This window comes from Staurois parvus, unplaced genomic scaffold, assembly GCF_062004578.1.
Source record: "Staurois parvus isolate SC_StPar_1 unplaced genomic scaffold, SC_StPar_1.0 ptg000136l, whole genome shotgun sequence".
NCBI classification, from domain to species: Eukaryota; Metazoa; Chordata; class Amphibia; order Anura; family Ranidae; genus Staurois; species Staurois parvus.
Window position 1 is genome coordinate 6,442,641 of NW_028317932.1, and position 27,714 is coordinate 6,470,354.

The 27,714-nt window shown below is 39.5% G+C and overlaps 1 protein-coding gene across 1 annotated transcript in view; it reads left to right on the forward strand.

The window, feature by feature from the left end:
* The window catches only part of RAPGEF5 (Rap guanine nucleotide exchange factor 5), a 393,851-nt gene that overhangs the window by 152,867 nt on the left and 213,270 nt on the right, over window positions 1-27,714 (forward strand). The window lies entirely within an intron of this gene.

The window sequence follows — 27,714 nt, forward strand, 5'->3', positions numbered from 1 at the left end:
ATTGAAGTTTTTTAGACACAAAAAATGGTATACGGTTCATCAATACAATATTACAATACAATGTAGTATAATTGAACATTATTTGTTTTACCCCACTCGTTGGTTGGTGGTGGTATTGGTCTTGTTTGGCAATATCATCAGAGGAATGCTTATGAGTATGTTGAACCTTGTTGAGGAGCTTGGGATGTTAGGGGGTGTTAACTGGGGTGGTGAAGGGGGTAGGGAGTGGAAAAAGGGTAGGTGTAACTGGGTGAATGAGGATATACCAGTCTGGTTCTAGGAAGCAATTTCTTATGTTTTAGAGTTATCAGGGTTGTACAGAGCATTTTGGGTTTTTTAACCATCAGGCCCATTGATGGTTGAATTTGTGTTGAGAGAAGTTATTGAGTGTGGATTTTTTTTCCATTTCACATTGGGTATTGAGGTCTGTAATTAGTGATGTAAGAGAAGGAGCATTAGTTGTGTTCCATAATCTGGTGATATTTATTTTGGCTGCAAAAAGTGTGTGGGTAATCATTGTTTGGGAATTAAGAGGGAATTTTTCAATCCCAATATGTAGGAGTGCCAGGGAGGGATTCGAGATTATCAAAGTATTGGTTATTTCAGAAAGTAATTGAAAGATAGTATTCCATAAGGATCTAAGTGATTTACATGACCAGAGAATATGTAGTGTTGAGCCTATGTAGTGTTGAGCCTATTTCACCGCATTGTCGCCAGCATGTAGAGGAGTGTTTCGGGTAGTAAATGGAGAGTTTAACCGGGGTCAGGTACCATTGGTGGAGGATTTTTAGGTACGACTGCCAGTGGGAGCTACATCAGGTAGATTTATAGGTGATGTTGAAGGTTTTTTCCAACGTTTGTGTTGTAATTCGTTCTGATAGGATTTTTTCCAAATTGGTTAGGGAAGTTGTTTGTAATGTGAATTGTAGGTTTGTAAGGTATGTGTAAAAAGTGGAGATATCCTTACCTGGGTAGTGTGGTTTGGTGAAGAAGAGGTAGGCCGTAATTGGGATCTTTGTGGTGTGAGATATAGTTGTCGTTTGCAGAAAGTGAGCAATTCTTAAGTATGTAAAATGTTCGGTAGTAGGGAAATTATATTTTGTTTGGAGAATTTGGAAGGGATATATAGTTTGGTTAGTGTAGAGGTCGGCTATATTAGTTATGCCTTGTTTTTCCCATTGGGATAGTTCTAAAGAAGATATGAGGAGGTGTAGTATGTTAATTGGGGTAGGGATATGTTTAGTGTCAGTAAATTTAGTGGTTAGGAGGTCGTGCCACGCTTGTATGGAGGCTTGTATGCAAGGGTGTTTTGCTTGGTAGTCTATTCGGTTGGTTGGTGGAGTTAGAACTATATTTTGGTGTTTAAGCGGGTGAAATGGAAGGGTTTCCATTGTAGACCAAATTTTTTCTCTTGATGGGTTCCACCAAAAGTATATTTGGTCTAGAAGAGTAGCATTGTAGTAAGATTTTAGGTGTGGGAGGCCTGCTCCTCCTTTAGATGTGGGGCGTATAAGAAGATTGCTGGTGCATCTGTGTTTTTGTGAGTTCCATAGGAACTTTGTGAGAATTGATTGTAGTCTGGAAAAGAAGGAGTTAGGGATTGGTATAGGGAGTGTACGGAATAGATATAGGATTTTGGGTAGGATGTACATTTTCAGGGTTGCTACTCGTTCCAATTTGGAGAGTTCTGAGGTGCGAAGTGTGGCAAGTTCTTGGGGGATAGATTCAAGCAATGTCTTGTGATTTGCAGGGTGTATAGTTGGTCTGTCGTTGCTGTGAGTCTAATTCCTAAATATGGAATACTGTTTGTTTCCCATGAGAATGGGAATTGTTTGGCTAGTACAGTTTGGACTTGGGGTGAGGTATGAAGGTTTAGTATGGAGGATTTGGGTTCATTAAGCTAATACGAGACTGTTGAGTAGGTATATAGGTGTGTATGAATCATTTTAAGGGAAGAGTTTGGGTTGGTGACCATTATTGTTGATATTTGGAATCATGAGTAAGAAAACTGAGAAGTATCTCATTATGTTCAAATAAGTTAGTATGCTTGTATGTTTCATATACAATACTTGTCTATGTTTCTGGACCTCTACAGACCTTCCAATGTAAATGTATATCTCACTGTAAATGTATATCTCCAAAATATGTAAAAGTAAAACTCCCCATTTAAGAGACTGTTTTTTCATGCTTGACACAAAAAAAAAAAAAAAAAAATAAATAAATAAATATATATATATATATATATATATATATATATATATACCTATACAATGGTATCTAAAAACAAACACCATAATGATGAGTGCCTATTATCTTGAGGCAGTTAGTATAGTACAAATATAATTTCCATAAATTTCACCTATTTCAAGTCATCTTTAAAGGTACCACACCAGTGTGTAATTAACCAATCATAGGTCTTGCATGTCATACAGAAGTATAGATCTTAACAAATATGTATACCCTCCACTCTATAAATTGTTAATTATGTAGCTCTGTAAGTCAGGGGTCTAATAGCCATAAAAAGCCATCCGAAAATTCCAGTGACCTACAATGCAATCTTGAGTGAGTCAAATACTGCAAAAGAGTGTAAAATTAAGAAAAACCTATGTTGGTACAGTCTGGCATGTTCCTCTTCTTGGTTGGCTGGTTATTTACAGTCCTTCGAAGATGATTTGAAATAGGAGGTAAATTTATGGAAATGTTGATTCTTATTATAACAAGTGCCTCAAGATATTAGGCACTTACCATTCTGGTATTTGTTTTTCATGGTATAGTGTATATATTTTTTTTATTTTTGTTAAGTATGAATGAATAGTCTTTCAAAAGGGAAAATTTACTCCAAGCATATTTTTGAGCTATTCATGTTCAATGTTATTGGTTGGTCCATAAAAGAGTTAGGGACTAGTATTGGATATGTGGTAGTAGTAAGTACCAGGGACTCCAGACTGCAGAAAAGGTAGAAACATTACTTTTTTTAGAAATATAGATATGTTTGTTTGCAGTGTATAAAAAAATTGTATTACTTTTTTTTACTATTTTTTTTCAACACACTGTGACCAGAGCAATACAATATTACCAAGGGATCAGGATTTTTTTTTCCTTTACACATTATGATTGCTTATACTAATGTATTTCATTGATATTAGCAATCATTTTTACTGAATGAAACTGATTCATTCAGAGTCTTTTGTTGTGATTAGCTTTGATTGGCCAAAGCTCATCACATAGTACGGATGGGCTGTGATTGGGCCTGTCTGTACCATGTGACTCCTGTGACCAATCACAGCTAACACAATTGTATACAATGAATGGCATGAAAGGAAGCCATCATTGTATACAATTGTCATGTGATTTGCTGTGATTAGTCTCAGCAATCACATGAAACTGGCAGCAGACCAGTGTTGTGATCAATCATCGGCAGAGCCGGTGACAGATCGTGCCACTGTGCGGCCCCGTGGCTGCATGATGGGGACCTTCTGATAGTACATCATATGATGTCTACTCAGAAGGAGGTGCATCCCTGCAGGCTGTCAATCTGCTGTAGGCTGGGCGGGAAGGTGCTAATGCAAGGAATGCATTATGGCAAAAAGTATTAAGACTTTAGAACCACTTTAAAAGGCAAAATAGCACAGGTGACAGTGCCATATTTTATTGAATCTAGAATATATGGCACTCTATACAGAGTTGAATTAAAGATAGTTTTCAGAATTGAATTATTTCCAGTGGCATGAATATCTGTATTTACAAAAAATTCCTGGTGAACATCTCATGACCCTGAGGCATCTGGTATTAGCTATGCTCTTTTCTACAGCAAATGCTGTATCTGTTTAACTTTTTTTTTATTCTAATCAAGCACATGACAGAATAGAATAACATGTTTTGACTAAATGTATATATTGATATGTCACATCTTGGTTACAATGTATAGTTGTGCAACATATAAACAAAACAAAAAGTAATACTAAATTAGTTGCAATGTATTTTGTTCCATGTGCTAAGTACAAAGCAAAAAAAAAAGCAGTGAGGTTAAAGTGTTACTAAACCCACAACAGAAAAATCTGTCTGTATATGCAGTAAAGCATGCTTGTTATACTCACTGTGGAACCTAAGGGGTTAAAAAGGTCATTTGATCATTGTGTAAAAAGGCCATTTGATCTTTTCTTCTCTGACCCTCCTCTTGTTCAAATGTGCATGTCTTATATCCTGATAAGACAGACTGAAGCTGTAGCCATTCTGCACATGCTCAGTTAAGGGTGTATTGCTAGAAATGTTTTTTATTCTTGGGAAAGTGCATGTGATCAACACAGGGTCAATCAGCACTGTCCAGACAGAGGTCAGGGGTTTTGCATCCACCTAGAGCAGAAAGAAAATTCCTCCTACAAGCTTTAACAAGTGCTCAGCTGAAGTCAGAAAACTGCTGTAACTGCTGATGAGAAAAGTATTTATCAGTTTATATTTACTAAAATAATTGCATTTCCAGGTTCTGCGTACTGTGGGAGACTAGATATAGTGAATGCAGGGTCCTGGATTTAGTAACACTTTAATGTGCTAAAATAGTATTGGCTGTTCTCCCAGCACAGTGAATATGCTGAAGCTGTGCTGAATACCCAGTTATGTGCAAGGTTAATTAAACAGGAACTGCGGTTTTGTTTTTTTCTCTTTTTAAAAGTCAGCAGCTAAAACGTCCCCCCGCATTATCCAAAATAGAAAAATTACCTTTAGTTCTTCCTTTATTGTTTCAATACAGGGATTTGATCATCTTGCGCTAACATTATTTTTGACTTGTAGTGTAGTGAATGGGTGCAAAGACTATTTCTTGTAGCATATTATGTTTCCAATGTTTAAACAGCCAACTATCCATTGTAATACAGAAGGTTACCAATCTGTCAGCAGTTACTATTTCAATCCAGTTTTTCTACTCTTTTGGCTGGCTTCTTGAAAGTGACTAAGGCGGAGTTCTATCACTTAGTGATAGCTTGCAGTAAATGTAATTTTTTTTATCATTGACTTGTTAGGATTACATGTAATATATATATATATATTGTGAATATGTAACTCATGCTATGATAAATTGTGCTGATAAGCGTTACATTAATTGCCAAAATGTGCTTAGAAAGCAGGAAGAGAGAACAGTAGAGGTAGGATTGAAGTCCGTCTAACTTCTCTTTTTAGAAAGCTTGATACCTGTTTGCGTGTGTCATATTTGAATAGGCACACCTTCATTAGTTTGTAGTCCTTTTTTAGTGTGCTATTAGCACTTCCATTGTTATTGACACTGTCTGGAACCAATTTGCCAGTGAAATGAGCAGTCTCCTCTCACTTGCTCATAGTTTTTAAATCAACAGAGCAGCCTGAGGAGACAGCAATGACTTTGACTCATTATGGCGTTCATTGACAGACATCATTAAAATAATCTCCCTGCACTGTACAGCTGAGAGACTTTGTTATGTCTTGTAAGATTTCAGGCAGATCTGTGATGGGGAAAACAGCGCTTGTCAAAACACAACCCGGCCAGCTCAGTGAATCCATCCACTCTTGCAATAATTGGTCACAAATGGGTAGCTAACTGACACAACTAATTATATTAACCCAGGCAACATGGCCTGTCCTGGCCAAATGGGATATGCCTGAACAAATACGCTTGTATTTTGTATTCATAAACCTGTAACTATTTTAAAAGCAATCATATACTTATGAAAGCTTTTAGCGTTAAGGAGGAAATATGGTATTCATGCATTGCACTGGGTTTATAAACTTGCTGATTTTTTTTTTTTTCAAGGATTGTACAGGAAGAATAACTTGGTTAAGGCCTCATGCACACTGAACATGGAAAAAAACACTTTTAGGAGCGTTTGACTTTTTTTTCTGCCTTTCAATAAACAACCCTCCATGTTAGCCAATATGTCTGTACACTCATAGGCATTTGCAGGCATTTAGAGGCTGAAAAACTCCACTGCTAGCGTGTTCAGGAGCAGCATGTTTTGGCAGAAAAAACGCTTGACGCGCGTACCCCTTCCGTCATGTGATCCTCAGTTTTGTAGAAAGCAATGAAGGGCCAACAGCACAGAGGGTAGGGTCCTTTGTCCTGTCCTGTCTACTCTGTAAAAGTATTTTACAGGTACATAAAAATCCAGTTTCCTTTACCCTACTGTACAAGACATCAGTCTTCAATCATAACAGATGGGATGTCTCAAAGCAGTAAATGAGGGAAGGATAACTGATAGGCATCAACAATAAATAGCCAACAGACCCTTAAGAAAACCCAAAGCCAAAGGAGGGCTAAACGCAGTTTAAACTATGGCCTGCAAAACATTTTGTTTGAAACTGATGTCAGCTGAAGCCTGAACATCCACCTGGTAAAACTTAGAGATGTATGCACATAAGACCAGGTAGTGGCCTTGCAAAGCTGAGCAACAGAAGCCTGATGTTTAAAGGATGTGCCAACAAATCTAGTAAGTGTGCATTTACTAGGAAGGAGGCTCCTTACCCTTGAGAGAGTAACATCTGGAAATGATCTGGGTAATCCACCTAACAATGGATTGTGATGTTGAATAACCCATTTTGGACCCATTAAGCAAGACAAAGAGCAAGTCTGATTTTCTGATTGAGTAGCTGCAAGGTAAACCGCCACAGCTGTACCATGTCCAGACAGTGAGAGCTGTACCATGTCCAGACAGTGAGAGCTGTCTCTCTTGGACCTTTAAGGACATAGAGAGGGTAAACAATATCCTCATTTAAGTGGAAACCACCTGGGGCTGTAAACTCAGGTCTTTGCAGATGCAGGAGCAGTGTGACCGCATACAAACGGTGGTGCGTCAGCGTTGCAGGACCTAAGGAGCCACCCTGTCTTCACTGGAGGTATGGATGTTGCGCTGCATGGCAGCCCCAGGTTGCATCTCTCTAACTCACCCGTGCGGGCACAGTGCAAACAAATAGCATGCTTGAAGGACATGAGGTATGCACAGGAAACTAGGAACCAAGGTAACCTACTGCAGCAAGCTAGGAAGGGAACCCAGAGGAGGGAATGCAGGGAACAAGCGTAAAGCACAGGAGAGTGAGGGATGCTGGGCAATGATTCAGAGAGGGACTGTAAGGAAAACAACAACAGGAAACAATGCTAAGGACACACACAGCAACAGGAACTGGAGGGAACCATGGACCGAAAACAAAGGGAATATAATTGCACAGCCAGAGGGAAAACACTGAGAACAAAGACAGGAACAAACAACATATGGGAATACTCAAGCAGCAGCAAACACCACAGGAACCAGAGGGTCCCAGGTTCCCTATGAAGACACACTAACTAACTTGCTTGAACAATAACACACAGGTAAAAAAAAGGCATATTAATAGTCCCCAGGTTCAGGGCAGATAGACAGGAACTGAGCAACTCGGACAGAAGACAAAACCCAGCACTGGGTCAATGTGCATGGAAGCGTGACATAAAGAAAGGAATTCAACACCATATTGTCCTTATGTAACACCAAAAAGTGTTCCTACATGAGAGGGCAGGCCAGCTCCAAGATCTGTTTGGTATCAGTAATAGTCACCAAAAAAGCCATCTTACGGGTGAGAGCTGTCAAAGGAAAAGCCCAGATTTGTTCAAAGGGTTGCCCTTGTAGGACTGAAAGTTCCGAAGGAAAATTGCATGGCATCACTGTGAGGTGGAGCAATTCAAGCAATCTTTTGAAAAAAGGCATTCTTCAAAAAGCGAAAGGATGTGGGACTTCAAGACATGTGTCCTGTACTATTCTTAAAGAAAAGAATTTTACAAAATTCAAGTGAACCTCCTATCATGATACTTCAAAGTGGTTATAAAGGCTCAGGGTTTATTACCTTCACACATTCTATGCATGAAGGTAAAAAACCCTCTGTGCACCAGCCCCCCTTATACTTATCTAAGTCTGATCCCAATCCGGCCATGTGCACTCGGCAATCCCGGGTCTCTGTCTTCTCATTGGCTGAGACAGCAGCAGTAGCCATTGGCTCCTGCTGTCAATCACAGCCAGTCAGGTGAGAGCGGGGGGGGGGGGCAGGGTTGAGCCATCAGCTCGGGAGAGAGCTTGCTTGGGTGTCCCCATAGCATGCTGCTTTCTATGGGGGCACTAGGCAGGAAGGAGGGGCCAGGAGCGCAAGTGGGGGACCCAAGAAGAGGAGGATCGGGCCTGCTCTGTGCAAAACCACTGCACAGAGAAGGTAAGTATGACATGTTTGTTATTTACACAAAAAAATAATCTGCCTTTGATATCAGTTTAAGGGCACATTCACACCTATGTGCATGGGTTGCAATTAATGTGATGACACTCATGCATAGTTGTTTATTGGGCTTTTATAATTTTCCTTTAAAAGTACACTAAGCTGCACCACATATGAGTGAACCTGCCATATAGGAAAGATTAGGATTTCTACTAGAAATGCATTTACATGCAGAAAAATGGTTTCTGTTTTACAGCAGAAATATGGACTGTCTCTTCAAAGTGGGAATAGGGGATCAGTGATGCGTGCTGAAAGCAAGCCAAGGAGTAAATGGGTGCTGAGTGCAGACTGATAATTTTTTTTAGGAATGTTCTCCTTTGCAGAGTAGGTATATAGCATTCAATGAGTTATATACTGTATATGTATTGTCAGTTCCGCTTGTATTTAGTGCCAAATATAAATTGACATAGAGAAGAATAGCTCTAGCCCTGAAGCCTGCTAACAGGACCGTTAACCTTCCTCTACTCCACCTTAAAGGAAATTGATAATGCATATTATTTCTGTATTACCATTATACAATTTTGTCTGTATGAGTTCAGTGTACGGATGCATTTTAGAAATCATGTTTTTCCAATATCTATGATGCCTTAATTTCCCACACAGATTTCAGATATAACTTGAAACTCTGATTTATATTCATCATTTACAATACTTTATTAAATGTAACAAGACATCATACATCATGCAACATATCTTATTTATGAAAGTCATGGGTGAATATCTGAGAATGTGTTTGTAGCCAGGATGACCTTGTGTGATTTCTATTTATAATTTAAATATGACAGTAGATATGACAATTAATGGCGTATATGTTATTTTTATGTAGAATCTAAATATGACAATTTTTGGATGTACTTGGCCTCTGAATGTGAGCCTGCAGCAGGATCTGATATAGGTCAGACATTGCAGACAGTGTTTAAGATATCTTGATACTGCTCAAGAAAATGCTTTCTGTATTGCTGTGTGCAGAGCCATTCAGCTCATTAATCATTTTTCCCCAAGTCCCCTTGTTGCTGACAGTCCCTTTAACACCAGTGTGATTGAGACCTTGGTGTAGTTGCACGGGCAAATTCTGCAAATAAAAGTGGTTAACATGCTTGCTTTAGCAGTGAGGTCATGGATTAGTTAATAACAAGGACTCTCTGGGGGGGATTTACTAAAACTGGTGCACATAGATACTGGTGCAGCTGTGCATAGCAACTGATCTAATTCTAACTTCAGCTTGTTCAATTAAGCTTTGACAACAAAATTTGGAAGAAGCACAGCTGCACCCGATCCTGTGTGCACCAGTTTTAGTAAATCTCCTACTCTCTGTTTGTTGTTGCTCTCTTTAACATGATTCACATTTTTCCATGTGTCTTAAGATCCATGTTTTAGGGTCCATGCACACTAGGCAGCCAAAAAAATGCCAGAACCTCTGGCAGAAAAAGCAGCATAAACAACCCCCATAGTGGCTCATATTGCACAAGGGTTGGAGAGGTTATGGGCACTTTGCTTTTATATGCGTTTTTTTTCCCAAAACATTACCCTCTGCTCATTTTTCATTATAATCAATGTACACTTGAAAATGCTGAACACTCCTAAATGCTGTGCTTAGGTACATTTATGTCCAGCAAGTGTGTTTTCTGCCTGAAAGCTCCTCTCAAAAACACGCTTGTGATGGGGTTTTTTACAGTCTGAAAACATTGCTAAGCAAATATGCCTGTAAACACCCAAATGTTCATGGACAAGTAGGCTAACATTGAGTTGCTTATACTGGCTGAAAAACAAAATGCCAAAAGTGTTAGATTTGCATATTGTCATAGACATTTGCCTATTCTCATAATCTGTAATTCCAGTCAAAAAACTAAGCTAAAAACTACTCCCACAGATTTAAGCTTGGTTGGGTTTTGACTGGAATTACACTTGAATGTATGCTATCACAATACACAATACAACACTGTGTGTTGCCCTTTGTTCTGTATATCATCCAACACGCATACAGTATACACTAAAATAAACAAACAAGTGCTATAGCCCATCACAATGCACAGATGTGAATGGTATTTTTAATACACCAAAAGGGTGCAAATAGGAGACGCTCATTGTTAGGGTTTGTATACACTCTTAATAGCTTTTTGATGGACTCAAAATAAATATGCTATACCTTGAAGTGAAGCCAGAACTCTTGATCTACATAATTAGTTCAGGTCAGTGACATAGAAGGGAATAAAGACAGAAGGTAAGCTTGATAACCGGGAAACAAGTATTTTCAGAAGAGCAGCTCAACACTATATTTCTCACAACATAGTTTTCCTTGAATTATCTAAGTTATAAGCTTTTTTTCTGCTTTAGGGACAGTTGTGAATGGCTCAGTGTTCTCTGTAAAATGATGGGAATATTTTGGCACTACATAAATTAGGAAAACAATAAAATTGTGGTTGTGGGTGCATAGTGTACCCAAGAATCCTTTTCTTTGAAGGTCCATCCACACCCATTTTTATAACGTATGATGATACAAGTTGCTTAGTGTGTCTTTTGTGAGTTGTGGTTCACACATCGTGAAACATACCTTATCCTTTTTTCTCAAAGCCTGCGTTTTCTGGTTTATCATACCTCCAAAGTTGAAAAAGAGGGACATCTTTTTTTTTTAGCACAAAGTATGTTGGCAAAGCACACCCCTCTGCCACACCCCCAAGAACATATAGACCATGACAAATGAGTATGCAAAATTAGTTGGTTACACTCAAAAGTGCTTTTTCTCCCTGCTACTTTACCTTCATTCAGGTTTTTAAAAAGAACAGTGGCAATAATTTAGACAATTTATTTAGATCATGTTTGGGTTTAGTTTGGTAAATAATGTTTTTGGTAGTTAAATGATTAGTATGGGGTTATAAAAAAAAAACATACAGCACATACTCGCCTGCCTGCTGCAGCATTGGTCTGATGCTGCAGATGTCCCCTACCAGCCTAGGCCTGATAACTGAGCAATATCATGACTGCTTATTGTTCAGTTCTCAGTTTGCTCGAAGCAGAGAGAGGTGACTGACTGTCACTGCCCTTCCGGCACTCACTGGAGCATCGGGCTGGGTGGGGAATGGGAGGGGGTGGGAGTATCTGGTTCAGGCTCTTAGCAACGTACTGAAAGGCTAAGCCAGCCGCCGATCAGACATCTGGGTGGATTCCGACATTATTTCAGGACACTTCCAGAGCCTGGAGCAGCTCTGTGATGTCTGTTGACTGATTCTGAGTCACAGGAGAGCAGAATGAAGTGCAAATGGCTTTGGCAATACTTATCTTTTCAAAAGTGCATTTTTATTAGAGGTTCCTAAATCAATGGGCAAAGGAGTAGGAAAGGACAGGGACAAGGGTGTAAGTGTTGTGGTGCATTAAGGGTCAGGCACATTGTTTACAACATGCAGTAGATGTATGCTGGGATTCCACTGGAAATAAATAAAGCATCAACATGCACATAGGTATGAACCCAGGGCTTCTAGAGGCTTGGTTGATTATTCCATTAATTTGCACAAATGTTCATAACATGTAATAATGCAGTGTTTTTCAACCTTTTTTGTGCAAAGGCACACTTTTTTCATGAAAAAAATCACGAGGCACACCACCATTAGAAAATGTTAAAAAAATTTACCTCTGTGCCTATATTGACTATATATAAAGTAATTCTCTTGAATAGGAATCAAACACAAAGAAATTATTTTATAATTACTTTATTATGAAATAATAAAGTATTTTATAATTGGACCCGGGGGCCGGACCAAGAGTAGATGAATGATGTGTATGTGTCATCCATAGTAAGTATAGTAATATTCCCCCATAGTAAGCATAGTAATTAATCCCCCATATAGTAATTCATCCCCCATAGTAATTAATCCCCCATATAGTAATTCATCCCCCATAGTAATTCATCCTCCATATAGTAATTCATCCCCCATAGTAATTCATCCCCCATAGTAATTAATCCCCCATATAGTAATTCATCCCCCATAGTAATTCATCCCCCATAGTAATTAATCCCCCATATAGTAATTCATCCCCCATAGTAATTAATCCCCCATATAGTAATTCATCCCCCATATAGTAATTCATCCCCCATAGTAATTCATCCCCCATATAGTAATTCATCCCCCATAGTGTAATTCATCCCCCATAGTGTAATTCATCCCCCATAGTAATTCATCCCCCATAGTAATTCATCCCCCATATAGTAATTCATCCCCCATATAGTAATTCATCCCCCATATAGTAATTCATCCTCCATATAGTAATTCATCCCCCATAGTAATTCATCCCCCATATAGTAATTCATCCCCCATAGCAATTCATCCCCCGTATAGTATTTCATCCCTCGTATAGTATTTCATCCCCCGTATAGTATTTCATCCCCCGTATAGTATTTCATCCCCCATATAGTATTTCATCCCCCATATAGTATTTCATCCCTCATATAGTATTTCATCCCCCATATAGTAATTCATCCCTCATATAGTATTTCATCCCTCATATAGTATTTCATCCCCCCATATAGTATTTCATCCCTCATATAGTATTTCATCCCCCCATATAGTATTTCATCCCTCATATAGTATTTCATCCCTCATATAGTAATTCATCCCTCATATAGTATTTCATCCCCCCATATAGTAATTCATCCCTCATATAGTATTTCATCCCCCCATATAGTATTTCATCCCCCCATATAGTATTTCATCCCCCCATATAGTATTTCATCCCTCATAAAGTAATTCATCCCTCATATAGTATTTCATCCCCCACAGTACTATTCCCCCCCCCCCTTCTAGTAAGCCAAGTCCCCCGTGTCAATTCACTTACCTTTTGCGTTCCTCTCGCTGTCTTCCCGCGCCGTTCGGGTCTTCAGGGCGGACTGTGAGAGGAGCCTAGCTCCCCTCCCCTCACGTTCGGCACGCTGCCCCGCCTACACACATCCTGACAGCCACATCCGCAAGCCGGATTAAAAGGTCCGCGCGGACTTTTGGGGCTGCCAACCGAGAGGAGGCAGGGGAGCGGCCGACCGAGAGGAGGGAGGGGAGCAGGCGCCCGGCACACAGAAGAGCCGCATTAGACTGGGTAAAGAGCCGCATGTGGCTCGCGAGCCGCGGCTTGCCGACCACTGAATCATTAGATTCTAATGATTGGTCTATTTGTGAGCCGAAGCCACATGTTACAGATGAAATTGGAATTTTTCCCACGGCACACCAGACAATATCTCACGGCACACTAGTGTGCCGCGGCACAGTGGTTGAAAAACGCTGTAATAATGCATCTTGCAGTGCTACTGTGTAGGGTATGCAGGGTTGCCGAAACATAGTGAGCACTCTTGATATTTGCATGGTAAAATAAGGTTTTTTACCATGCAAATATCAAGGTTGTCATTGAAATATAAAACATATTCCTGATGATTTAATTAGTAAATTGTGCAAGTCTCAGTCTGTTTACTTTATTGTCCTTTGTGAATGAAAACAAACAGATGGTGTGATAAGTTACTAGCCCACACTCTGCACATTATCCAATAACAATTAGGCAGGTAAATGATTTCCTGTTAAACCTGCAAGTCTGCAATGGATTACTCTTTTAGGAAGGCAGTCTTTCACAACAGGTAGGGGAGTCAATGCAGTGCATTTGGAATATAATTCAAAGCAAAATGTTGTTATCCAAAGCAACCAAATAGGGGGCTATATTTTATCATGTAAGAAACGTTTGACTTGTTTAGACAATGCTGCTACTTTAGCATTTTTTTCTAGAACAACAGTTAGTTTCTTTCCTTAGAGTTTCTTGTTTAGGCTTCAAAATGAAACAGTATATATGGAAATATGTATATTGTCCTTAGTAACTAATTAAATAATCTCAGTAAAAAAAAACATTTTTACATATTTACACAGTGTTGGTACATTTTGTGCTTTTTGTAAAGCACTTTACAGAAAGCCTAAAGCATCCTTGATAGGAGTCAAACTCCAAACCTTGGTGCTGCAATATAAGGGCACTTGTTTGCCACCATTGAGCCTCTGTGCTACAGCTCAATGTTCTTTCTTTTTATACACTTTTGTGCATGAGTCCCAAATGATTGGTAGAAATGGGCAACACAGACAACGGTATCTGAAATTTTTGTTTTCTTCTGACAGCATTTGAAAAGTCATACACGTGCAAAATTTGACTATAAAATGTACATATAGCTGCATAATAGCTGTATGATTGGCACTTTATGGTGCATGGATGAAAAGAACCTATATAATTTGCTTATTGCAGTTTGTTTGGATATTGAAAAGTAATTGCAGGCTCAATTATCTGCAAAGGTGTACTGTAGTCTGTCTATGTAAATCAGAGGCAGCAGCTGGGGGCTAATCGACTTTCTTTTCCTGTGCAAGTCTGTCCTCTGCTGGTGAAAACTAATAAATGCTTTGACTTCAGGGAAATGTTTGCATTTTTTAGTTTTGTTACCTTTTAGAGCTACCAAAAACTAAAGTATCTGTTTTGTAAATAGACTGCAACTCTCCTTCTAAAATTACAGTTTTTCAGTGCTGTCCAGGGGCGGACTGACCATTTGAAAACTCAGGCACTGCCCGAGGGCCCGGGTCAGTAGGGGGCCCCATGAGATGCCCCTGGTACCTTTTTCATAGGCTTTTTTGAGTTTTGGCAAGAACACAGGGGCCCCATGATCCCCTATTGCCCGGGGGCCCCATGAGTTTTCAGTCCACCCCTGGTGCTGTCCCCTAAAGGTGATTTAAACCTTAACAATGATCTGCTCTTATTGCCTCCATTTTGCTTAGTTTAAAAGTTAAAGTGTTTTGTTATGTTACTGGAAATCATGTCAGCTGATCACTTAATCTGCCACTGCAGAGCCTCCACCCGCTGCCATGATGGAAAGGGGGGGAGGAATCGGGGGTGTGGGCAGTTGCTTTATAGTAACATGTTATACCCTGAATACAGGTGTAACACATTACTAAAGGTGAACTTAGCCTTTAAACTCCAAATTTTCTGCAATTATCAACATGGAATGGGTAACATATGACTATTATGTAATGAACAGGTATTTACAGAAAAAGTCTAAAACAAATTTACTCAGGTCTTTAGTAATAATATATACTTTTATCCCTGTTTTCAATTCTGTTTCTGAGTTATTTACTAAACAAAAAAAATTGTGTATTGCAAAAGTAAAAAAATAACACATACATGTGGGCAAAAACCATGCATGTGCACTTGTACAGTCATTTAGTGTACAAGTCATACCAAGACAAAAAAACACAACAGAACAGTTTTAAGTGGGGATTGTAATAACAGGCATATTTGAAGACTAGCCAAATGGAAGTTTTATAGAGCTTCTGACATCCTGTATGGTCTCTGGAACCTTTCAGCGTGTGAAATTACAATTAAAACGTGAAAGTAAGAGTAGAGATGGATTACCATCTTCACGTTATGATCATTAAATGCAATGCACTGGAATACATAGTTGTGTTGGCTTTCATTTGCAGTTTCATTTCATTCCCAAATGCACATACTGTATATAGTAAACAACAAATGACACAGCTGTGCTTTTACCTGCAAAGTGAATAGGATACCTTAACACAATGTAAGTCAACATAAAAAAAAAAAATTGCACTTAAGCACAAGAAAGCTATGAATGGGCTCTAAGTGTTAGAAACTAGGATGATTTTATTATATATAGAATAAGACCCCTTTAGACTGGTGTGCTTATGCCGCTCTAAGATGCAGTTTCCTGCATGACAAAAGCGCATGAAAACTATATCCCTTTATATAATTTGTAACTGTTCACATCACTGAGCTGTAGGTGCGCTGTGTTTTAAAAAGTCCTGTATCCAGTTTTTCAAAAGTGCACCAAAATTGCACCTTTCATTGTGATGGGAATACATCAAAAATGCACCGCATCTGCATTTTTGGTTTGTTTTTTTTAATCACATGTCCATGTTTTACAGTGGCATGCTGGGAGTCAGGAAACAGTGCAGCAAAAATGTAATATTCATTTTTGAAAAAAATGCATACCATATTTTTAAGTACACCAGGGTGCAACGTTTCTAAGAAAAAATGTTCATACATAAAGAAATTTAGTTGAAGTTGAAGACCCTACCACTAGAGGGTGCTTGATACCTGAAGAAATGTCAACTCATGTATTGATGTATTGCCAGCATTAGTAATAGTTAAAGCAAAGCACACAGTATATACTGTATGTGCATGTAATCCTGTACAGTAAGGAGGTGACATATGTGCAGCCCTCTTTTTTTTGGGGGGGGGGGGGAGTTATGAGAGATGACTTTCCTCAAACAGGCTAGTGTGCTAAACCTGTAGGTAAATAAATAAGAGAACCAGAACCTTCGCTAAGTGTAAGAGTGGGTTTGATAACATTGGCAGTGCCTCCACCCAGGAGAGGGCCTCCGTGAACAGATGGGGGGTCCCTTCCTGGGAAATTAACCAGTAATCCAATCAAAGTAATTGGGAGCAGAGGAACTACTGCAACCTGCATATAACATTAAGCATTAGTATATAGATTCACTCCAGTATGGAAATATTCCAAGCTAATGTTGCAGTAAAGTTCAGTTGCAGGGACCCCTGAGGAGAATCGTGATGTGGAGTCCGTCTTTGCATCGGAGACCTGAAAGCAAGATAAGCTGGGACGGGGAGATTCTCCAGCCTTTGTCCAACCAGCTTAGAATGCAGATTCTCACTAGAAGAAACCATTGTTTGGCACTGAAACCCAGAGTCAGCCTAACTACTCTTCATCTTAGTCCCTAGTAGTTTCTAATCTGTCATGCAACTGGACCTCTAACTACCAGAGGTGGCCATCGGATGCCTAGCCTGGGTCTAGCCTATGCTGGTTATCGAGTCCTGAGCTACTAGCTACAGAATCTCAGACTATGAAGGACAACAGAAGCTGTATATAAACTCTATTGCAGTAAACAGGTTCACCTTCTAATATACTGGAAGGTGATCACTACACTCATGCAGTAGCACAGACTTGGCTATCTGGCACTAAGCAAGATAATAACTATAGGATAAAGATAGGTCTGTCACAAGGATTAGATACACACTCAAGAAGCTATGTGCAGCTGCAGTTAAAGGATAAGTTCACCTTTAAAAAGAAATAATAAATGCACACTTCTTGCAGGTAAAAAATGTGCATTTATTTCTTTTTTTCTTGGGAGCCTGTAAAGTATTGCACCTGCTATCAGGAGATCACAGGTGAAAAGTCAGGCTCTTACAAACTGTCAGTACACTGTCCATACCTACACTACAGGCAGGCAGTTATTTAAGTCCAGGAAGCTCAATAGGCTATGAGAGTGCTCACAAGCGCCCTTGCAGTTCGTTGAGAAGTATAAGCCGTCAGCCACAATGGCTGAGGTTATTTGTAGGCATTCATGCACAGAACTCTGCGAATGAATGAGGCAAACATGTTGGTTAAACCCCACATGGCTGTGTTGCTTTCAAATTGGGAAAGCGGGTTCAGGGGTGAAGGTCCCCTATCTGCTGGCACAAGGAGGGGACAGATCGGGAGGTGAGGTAGTGGATGCTCAACATGTTACACCCTAACATGTTGAGAAAGGTTAATCTATTAGAACAGAATACTTGCCTAATAGTTTCTGCTTTCGGCTTAGGTTAAATATATCTCTTATGTATATAAGGTGTCAGGAATCGCGTCGGCGCATCCGCAGAACGCCGAGGCGCATTAGCTGGCAGGCACTAGGACATAGGCAACCGCGGCAATGGCGGCAGCCACGCATGCGCACTCGCGATCGCGGACACGCGCCTTGCACCAATGACAGCACAGGGCGCGCTATTTAAACCAGCCCTGTGCAGACTCAAGTTGCCGTATGGTCTTCGTTCCTTGTCCCCTGCTGATCTGTTCCTGAGAGATATCCCTTGTTGCGACCCTGCTTGATCCTGCTTCCTGTTGACTTCTCCTGCCCTGTCCTCTGGCTCGTTTGACTACTCTTCTGCCTACTCCTGATTGCTTGAACTCCTGTTGCTGAACCTGGCGTGTGACCCGACTATTCTCTGCCCGCTGCTCTGTACCATCCTGACTCCGCTGTGACTGACCTGGCCCGTCTGACTACGCTATACCTGTTATCCATCCATCCATCCATCCTGCATGGATCCAGTCCCCCTGCCTGGGCCTGCCAGCCTCTTCACATCAGGCTCTCTTGTTGGGTGCACTCAGTTGGGTGCACTCAGGGGTCGCGACCTGGTCTCAGTCTGCTCTAAGTCCATCCCCACCATCAGGGGCCCTGGTGAATAAGCAGATTGGGGCTTAGACTCCGCATCCTGGGGAATCCCGTTTTGTGGATCACTAGAGGTACCGCCGGGCGGTGCAGGACATAAGGTCATATGGCTCACTTCTTGGAAACTCCCCTTTATATAACATCACAGTCCTTCAATTGGGGTTTCTCACCCAGTTATCAGAGACCGGAAGTACCTGTCTGTAACCAACTTTGTGGTAATTAACCCCTTAATGCCGTCGCCTCTTAGCCCTTTAAGAGTTTTCTGCTGTCAGGAGGCGGGGTTGCTGATCATGTGATCGCTGTGATTAGCTGTCACAGCGATCACATGATCGGAAAGCTCCTGATCACAATTAGACATCAGGAGCTTTCAGTTAGCTGCCGGTAACAGTGCCATGTTCTGGTACGAAACCAAAGAACAGAGGTGTACCACTCGGGCAAACAATCCAGATCAATTTGGTACGCATATATGCATTAAAGCCCACCCTCCAAGAGGTCGCATTTATGCGTACCGCCGGTGTCAAGAGGTTAATAAGCAAAAGCTTATTAGAGGGCAACAGATCCCTACATATGAAAATTATTTTCCCAGTTTAGCTAATTCTGTAACCTCTCCCTTCCTTTAGTTCCACTTAATTGCAAGCAACTGAAATATAATATGTACTTCAATTATATTACATATGCTGTTATGAAATGTGAAGTTTAACAGACAGTTTTGCTAGTAGTTTAGTTCAGGATCTTCAGTCCATCGTTGCTGATTGCCATGTCCACCAGCAATGCATTCTAGTTTGAGTTAGCATCAGTGGACTGAATCATCTGTCAGATTCCCTCCGAGACTGAAACTGAATCCCTATAGTGGAGCAAGTCTCTGCTCCTCCCATAAACCCATGATGAAGGTGTCACTCTCTCATATCTGAGCTCTCTAATAATTTATTTTGGATCCACTAGCACACAATTGTTTGGCATTTGGGCAGAAACATGAAATCTATTGAGGAAAGCTGGCCTTTGTATTTCCTGAGAGATAAAGGTGGAGTTGGCTTCTAAATTTATACTTTCTTTTAAATCTTTAGGCCCCTTTCACACTGTTGTGCTTTTGTCATGCTTTTCCAATGCAACAAAAGAGCCTGAAAACTATTTCCCATTAAGGCCTCATGCACACAGGGTGTTTTTGCTGGCACTTTTAGGGGTTCAGTCGTTTTTTTTTTACTGCTTCTAAACGGACCTCCATGTTGTCTTATGTGTCCATGTATAACTTTTTAGGAGCTTTCAGTGGCAGGAACGTTTACAGGGAGGAAAAAAAAAATCCAGAGCCAGTGTGTCTAGGAGCAGCAGCGTTTTGGCAGAAAACGCATCTAAATGCGTCTAAACACATGGTAAAGCTAGGCGCATTTAGTGCTTGAGCGTTAATTCATTTCAGTGGCCAGAATTATTATTCTGGCCAATTAAATGAATTCATGCCCAAGCGCTTGATGCATGTAAACACATTTAAATGCTTGTTTACAAGTTTTAGGTGTTTTTTCTGTAAAAATGGTGCTGTCAGAAGGAAGGCTTCTGAGAGAGTTTTTTTTTTTTTAACATCTTGTGTGCATGAGGCCTAAATCCTACATAACTGTTCACATTTCGGGTGCATCTTTGGTGCAATTTTTCTAAAGCACATTAAAAAAGCAGCTTTCATTGTAAGTCAATGGGACCGCATCAAAAGCTCAGTGTGAAAGAGCCCTTATCCCAAACTAAGTGAGAAATTTTCAGTCAATTAAAGGTCTGTTTCACAGAAATATCAGGTGGCAGTCGCTGAGCAATTGACTTTTCGCAGTGTTTGGCACTAGCTACAGAATTGCCAACTTCAGTAACTACTGATGGTATCTAATGCAGCTGCTGATAACATTACACCGGAGATTCCTAGCTGCATAGAGAAGCACTGTAGTTAGCTACAGCAGCAACTTGTATCCATTTAAGCTTCATGCACTTGGTTGTAGAAAAAATTACTGATCTTAACTGGCAAAAAGACCCTGTGTAAAAAAAATACATAGTATGCCCACAGAGTATGGACCAATTATAGTCCATAAAGTGCATGTATTTACATGCATAAACATGTGTTTATACATGTAAAATTCTTCTTTTATTTAAATTACATACATGCACTTTTACATTACCAAATAATTTGCTGATCTCAGATGCAGATTCTTCCATTTAGATTTTAAGGATCTGAATGCAGCACAGTTTTACTGCTCTTTATGCATCATGTGCATGGGCCCATGAAAAAACAATGGAACTGCATTCAGATCAGAAAAAAGGTGTACTAATGAAAAAACTATTTTTTATGGCTGTGTGCATGAGCCCCTACAAATCATCTGAGAAAATATATAAAGAGGTCTGTAGCGGCTACAGATCTCTGCTACAAAGCTGCTAATGTGACATGGCACTTGTAGTACACCAAAATGGCTAGACAGAAACATTGTTGGAATGAATTACAAGATGATTGCCATTTCAGTAGAAAATGAAATCTGGAATCATTAGGCTGGTGCGAATCCTAAGAATAGAAGACCTTCATGAAATAAAACACTAAAACATATGCAAACCTTAATGATAACCTTCTCTTAGTTGCTCCCAGTGTAACACAAAGTGTTTTCTTATAGACATTTGTTAAGTGCAAAAAATACCTGTTGATCATGCCAGAAATCAAGTGTTACTCATGTTTTGTGCACTAGTAGTATAAACTGCGTTTTCAGGCCTGCCTAGTTCACCTCTGTGATTTGCACATCATCTCCCCGTATGTTATGAATGTGAAGATGGGGTATATCTTCTCTAGTTGAAATCTGATGCGAGCACCCTAGGTTGACAAAGCTTCTCCTCCACAGATACAATACAGTGTGGTTGATGTACTAAAACTAGAAAGTGCAAAATCTGGTGCAGCTCTTCATAGAAACCAATCAGCTTCCGGGTTTTATTGTCAAAGCTTAATTGAACAAGTTAGAAGCTAATTGGCTACTGTGCACAGCTGCACCAAATTTGGCACTCTCCAGTTTTAGTAAATGAATCCAAGTGAGTGTTGTCACCCTAGGACTGGAAGTGTGTTACTGGCAGAAAACCTGGTGGAAAAAAGGTAAAATAGCCTGAAAAAATAAATTCAATCTCTACACCCAATGAATGGTAAACTGTAATATCTTACACTTTTGATATTCAGTTTTTATATACGATAATGTTTTAAAGGAAAATCCACCCAAATCAGATCACCTAATTTGGGTGAACTGGGATATAATTTGATTCTGACTGAATGTAACTGAATTTTTAATTGTATCTTAAACAACCAGTAGAAATCTCTTCCCCGTTCCTTAAAGACCTTTAAAAACTGAATCAAATTGAACCCTGTCTAGGGCTGTTTCTCACAGCAACTAATAAAGTGGTAGTTATAGCTGTTACGTCCACAGTCAACCAGAGGGTCATTTTTGGCCAATAGCTCCCCTGTGAAATAAGTGTGGATATACTTACCTATCTGGTGACCCATGTATTAGCCGCTGCAAGTATTCTACACTTCTGAGTGTGTAGATGCTTGTTCTTTTTGTTGACCACTGTAGTTCCTCCTGTCAGCTTGTACATCTCTATAGGGCGTACCAAGTGACATGAGGAACCACAGCGGCTGGAAGGAGGAACAGGTAGTTCCCCGACCGACTGGTTGAATACTTGCAGTGGCTAGGGAGCAGAGATGCAGTGGGTTTTCAATATATGGGCCACCAGAAAGGTAAGTATATCTACACCTTTTAGAGCTAAATTATTGGGTAAAGGTGACTCTGTGGTCACAGGCAGTGCCTGGGCAAGGATCTTCAGTATGGCCAAAGTGACCCCCCCCCCCCCCTACACTGTGTGCACAATTATTCGGAAAGTGAGTATTTTTAACGCTATTGTCCAACTCCAAGCTGTATAAACTTAAATGCTTATTGGATTTAAGCATATCAGGTGATGTGCATTCGTGTAATAAGGGAGGGTGTGGCCTAAGGAGATCAACACCCTATATCAAAGTATGCATAATTATTAGGCAGCTTCTTTTCCTCTGGCAAAATGGGCCAAAAAAGAGATTTAACTGACTCTGAAAAATCAAAAATTGTAAAACGTCTTTCAGAAGGATGCAGCATTCTTGAAATTGCTAAGATATTGGGGCATGTCCACAGAACCATCAAATATTTTGTTTCAAATAGTCAACAGGGTTGCAAGAAACATGTTGAGAAAAATAGACGCAAATTAACCGTTTCAATACCGTGCAATTTTACACCTTCCTGCCCAGGCCAGTTTTCAGGTTTCAGCGCTCTCACACTTTGAATGACAATTGCGCGGTCATACAACATTGCACCCAAACTAAAATTTGATCATTTTCTTCACACAACTAGAGCTTTCTTTTGGTGGTATTTAATCACCGCTGGGGTTTTTATTTTTTGCTAAATTAACAAAAAATGACCAAAAATTTTGAAAAAAAACCACATTTTTCTTTGTTTCTGTTATAAAAGTTTACAAATAAATAATTGTTCTTCATAAATTTAGGCCGAGATGTATTTTGCTACATGTCTTTGGTGAAAATAACCCAAATTAGGATGTATTTTTTAGTTTGTAGGAAAGTTATAGAGTTCACAAACTATGGTATAGATCTGATTATTGATCAATCCTGAAGTACTGACAGCCAATCTAATATCTTGAGGTCCAAGAATGTCAGAACAGTACAGATATCCCCCAAATGACCCCTTTTTGCAGAGTAGACAGTCCGACGTACTTCATAAGAGGCATGGCGAGTTTTTTGAAGTTGTATTTTTTTGTCATAATTTTTCGGAAAATGAAAAAATTAAAAAAATTATTTTCACTATTTTTTTTTTTACATACTGTCACCAGTGCAGTACAGCGTCATCATATAACTGGCATGGCGGTGAACAGCGACACTGACTGGTGACAGTATGAAAAAAAAAAAATATATATATTTTTTTAATTTTTTAAATTTTTTTATTATATTTAATTTTTTATTACATTTTTTTTTATTTTTTTTAAGATTTTTTTTCATATTTTACTATGACCAAAATAGTACAATGTTACCATAGTAACACTGTACTACTTTGGGGAAGTGATCAGTATTTTTTTTTTTTTTTTTACACAATTTGCTTATAGCAAAGAATTACTTTGCTATAAGCAAGCATTTACCTGAATGAAATCGATTCATTCAGCTTTTCTTTTTTTTTTTTTTGTGCTTAGCTGTGATTTGGTCACAGCTAATCACATGACATGTGCATGTGATTAGCTGTGACCATTCACAGCTAGGCACTAGTATACAATGGATGGCATCATGAATGAAGCCATCCATTGTATACAACTGTCATGTGACCTGCTGTGATTGGTCACAGCAGGTCACATGGTACCGGCAACGGGAGCCGATATTCGGATCTGTCATCGGCCGTGTCCGAGGTGCACGGGCGGTGACAGATCGCACTGCTGTGTCGCTCTGCAACAGCGCAAACCGCGCATGTGCGGGAGCACGCCAAATGGCGTGCACCCGGAAAGCTGCAGCGCTTTTCAAGCCGCCAAACGGCCATTGGCCGGGCGGCTAATGGTTAACTGTCAAAGATTTGAGGAGAATCAAACGTGAAACTACCAGGAACCCATTATACTTCAGCGCTGCCATGTTCCAGAAATGCAACCTACCTGGAGTGCTCAGAAATACAAGGTGTTCAGTGCTCAGATACATGGCTAAGGTAAGGAAGGCTAAAATCCGACCACCAATTAACAAGAGACATAAGTTGAAACATCAAGACTGGGCCAAGGAATATCCGAAGACATATCTTTCAAAGGTTTTATAGAATGGTGAGATGAGTGACTCTTGATTGACCAGATGGATGGGCCATGGCTGGATCAGTAACGAGCACAGAGCTCCACTTAGACTCAGATGCCAGCAAGTGTGGAGGTTGGACCTTTTTGGGTTGAAAATGTACCCAAAACAACTCCCAATCCTACTGCCAGTTTTTAGAAGACACTTTCCTCAAGCAGCGGTACAGGAAAAAGTCTGCATCTTTCCAGAAGACCATGATATTTATGCAGGACAATGCTTCATCACATGCATCAAAGTGCTCCACTGCATGGCTAGCCATTAAAGGCCTTAAAGATGAAAGAATAATGACATGGCCCCCTTCCTCACCTGACCTAAACCCTAAATTGAGAACTTGTGGGCGCATCTTAAACGGGAGATTTATGGTGAAGGACAACAGTGCACCTCTCTGACACAGTGTCTAGAAGGCTGTAGTTACTGCTGCTACACAAGTTGATCGTCAACAGATCAAGAAACCGACAGACTCCATGAATGGAAGGCTTATGACTGTTATTGAAAAGAAGGGTGGCTATATGGGTCACTGATTTTTTTTTTTTTTTAAATGTCAGAAATGTTTATTTGTAAATTTTGAGTTGTTTCTTTATTATTTTCACTATAGCAGATGAAAATAAACAAGTGAGATGGGAAAATTTTTGTGTTGCCCATTAATCGTGCACACATAGATATTCTACTAAGAAAGCCAAAATCTTACTTTTACTTTCTTAAATATTCTGGTTTGAAATTTGTTAACATTTTGGATTGACCAAGGGCACTGTAGTTGTTCAATAATGAAATTAATCCTCGAAACTACAATGTGCCGCCTAATTGTGCACACAGTGTATTAGCTTTAAACTACTTCAGTGGCATATGTTTCAGGTTCTGTTCTTTTGGCATCCTCCTCTTGTTGGAATATCTAAGGTGGTCACCTTTTCTGCCTACCCCTTAGCCTACTCCTGGGTTACTTTACCAGCCAAAGCTTTGGTAAAATCAGGTAAATGTAAGCTGCATTGTGAAATGTATAACAGATGTCTGTACAGACAAGGACACCTTTGTGGCCTTAGAGAATCTTTGTAAGACTGCCTGCACTAAAGCCACAAGCAGCAGCCATGTCTTCATGCTGCAGGCAAGTGGGAGGGTCAGCCATGGACTGCCAACCATTTTCTGCAAGCAAAAGAAGCCCCCCCCCCCACTGCTTTGCCAGAGAGAGATACATTGGGGTTGATTCACTAAAGGCTAATTGAGTGTACACTTTGCAAGTGCGGTTGCACTAATTTTCCCCAGAGCTTAGTAAATGTGGTAAAGCCCTGCTGATTTCCATCATCCAATCATGTGCAAGCAAAATGCTTGTTTTTTTTTCATTCTATTTTATTTGCACCTTACTGGGTATTCTTTATAATGTGCAGTTTTACCACATTTAGATTTACTAAGGAAAATTAGTACAACTGCACTTGCAAAGTACACAGTCTTTCCCTTCAGTAAATACAGTATTTATACATCTCAGGAACAAATAAACAGATATACAAATTATTTGGCAGGTAAAACCGCTCCAAGTTATGCATTTTATTTGCATATTTATCTGTTTTCATGGTTTTCACAAACGAGAGGCATTTGTTCCAGGTGATTAGTGATCAATCACTAGCAATTTTAGTGACACGAGTGAGCTACTAAATTCAGTCATGTAGCTCTTTAACATTAGTAAAGGCAGAGTCAATGTTGGTTTGTTTTTATCATAATTTAACATAACTGTAACTTGCTACATTTCATTCATTAAAATCAAAAGCTCCTTCAGGGGCTAACATAATATATGCAATTGAAGTGTAACTATGTGCAACCATTAGAATAATTGTATGAGAAACACATAAATCATTTTGTAATGAATCCTAAATCAAGCTAGGCTTACATTTTACTCTTTTTGCATGGTTATTGTTAATATAAGTAACAGTTAAGCTGGTCCAGAGACCTCAGACTTCCAAAGCTTTGCCAATATGTTTATTTTCTAAGTATGCAGCACTATAGGTAATCTTCATTTTCAGTATGTTATATATTGCTGACAGACTGTTTTATTATCCTTATTGAATAAAAGTAAGAAATGATTAACGGCTCCATGAGAACAAGCTAGTGTGGCCTAATTTATTAATTTACAGTTTGCACAAAGACTGCAAATAAGAATTCTAGCCTCTTAAAAGCCAATGTCAGGAATGATTAATGCATCATTGATGGTGCTCCTCTCTTGGGATATGCAGAGCAGATTATTTCCCTTTAAAAAATGTGATGTTCCTAATATTTAAATTAATTGAATTAGGATCTTGGATTAGGCACCATGGTGCTGCTGGTTTATTGAGATAGTGACAAAAATGTCTGATAGCCAGACAAAAAAGGAGCATGTTAATTTATGTTATATGTAGAAATCATAAGTTTCACAATTTTTTTAAAAGAAAGACAGAAAGAAAGCAGGACAGGGACTAAAGATGAGGAAATGAATAAATTATTATGTGGAGAAATTAGATGGGAGAGACCAACATTGAAAAAAGCTCTTGTTTAAAAGTGCCTGAAGTGCCCCATAACAACCAGTCAGGTTCTCCTGTTTATTTTTAAGCTGGGCTCTGTCAGTGCAGGTTATGAAATTAAGTAGAGAATGTGATTGGTTGCCAAAATCAACACTGACCACCTTTTCAGGTTGTATTTGTATATGAAAGCCTAGAGAGAAGAGCGGGAGAGCAATCTACAAGGGGAATTAGAAGAAGAGATAGAGGGGAATAAAGAAATAAATGAATCAAGTAAAATATAATGCTGGAAAATGTCATCTCCACCCAAAAGTTATATTTCAGTTTTTATTTTAACCTGATTGTAACTGATAGTCACAAATAGTCTAAACCAGTGTAGGTCGCAATATCCTCAGGAGAAATCACTGTACATAAATGAAACTCATATCATTTTTTTCACACAAATAGGGCTTTCATTTGGTGATATTTGATCACCACTGGATTTTGTTTTTTATTTTGTGTTATATAAACGGAGGCGAAAGGACCAAACATTAAAAAAACCCAATATTTTTTACTTTCTGCTATATAACATACCCAATAAAAATTAAAAAAAATGTAATTTATTAATGAGGCCAAAATGTTTTCTGCTACATGTCTGGTAAAAAAATAGATTTTTTTATACTAGTATTGGCGGTGATCAGCGATCAGTGGGACTGTAATAGTGTGGTGGGCAATCTGACACTAGCTGACGCTGACTGGAGGGTACACTAAATGACACTGACATCAACAGTGACATTAATATGGTGATCAATGCTAACACTATACACTATCAGTGTACTAATGACACTAGCTGGGAAGGGGTTAACATCTAGGGGTGATCAAGGGGTTAACTGTGTGCCTAACA